Genomic DNA, 476 nt, shown 5'->3' on the forward strand with positions numbered 1-476 from the left:
AAAAACCAAAAATTTCAAAGCGATACGGGGATGAACATTTCTTCCCTTTTTAAAAACGCTCTAATTTGAACAATTTTCATATCAAAATACTAAACAATGAAATTGAACAAATTAAAAATTTCCATTTTTAACCCCCTATTAAAAAAGGGAAAATGCAGGCTAAAACGTCGTGTATAAAAACCCCACTTTTTGTTTGGGTAAAAACACTGAATTTTCCCCCCTAAGTTTTTAAACCAAAACAGCTTTCAACATTAATAAACAGAGCATACAGGCCTGTTTAATCGATTTACCAAGATAAATTTTTTAATTTAATTATTTCACAGAAAATTCATACCAGGCAATCTCACTTTCTCACCTGTGTTATTAGTTGCAAAAGACCCGCTATATTACATTTCCATACCTTGGGCACAAAAGTTTTAACATTAGAAATAAACATCAAACAATTTTAAAGACATTCTCCCAAATTGACTTTAGAA

This window comes from Penaeus monodon, chromosome 22 (assembly GCF_015228065.2).
Source record: "Penaeus monodon isolate SGIC_2016 chromosome 22, NSTDA_Pmon_1, whole genome shotgun sequence".
NCBI classification, from domain to species: domain Eukaryota; kingdom Metazoa; phylum Arthropoda; class Malacostraca; order Decapoda; family Penaeidae; genus Penaeus; species Penaeus monodon.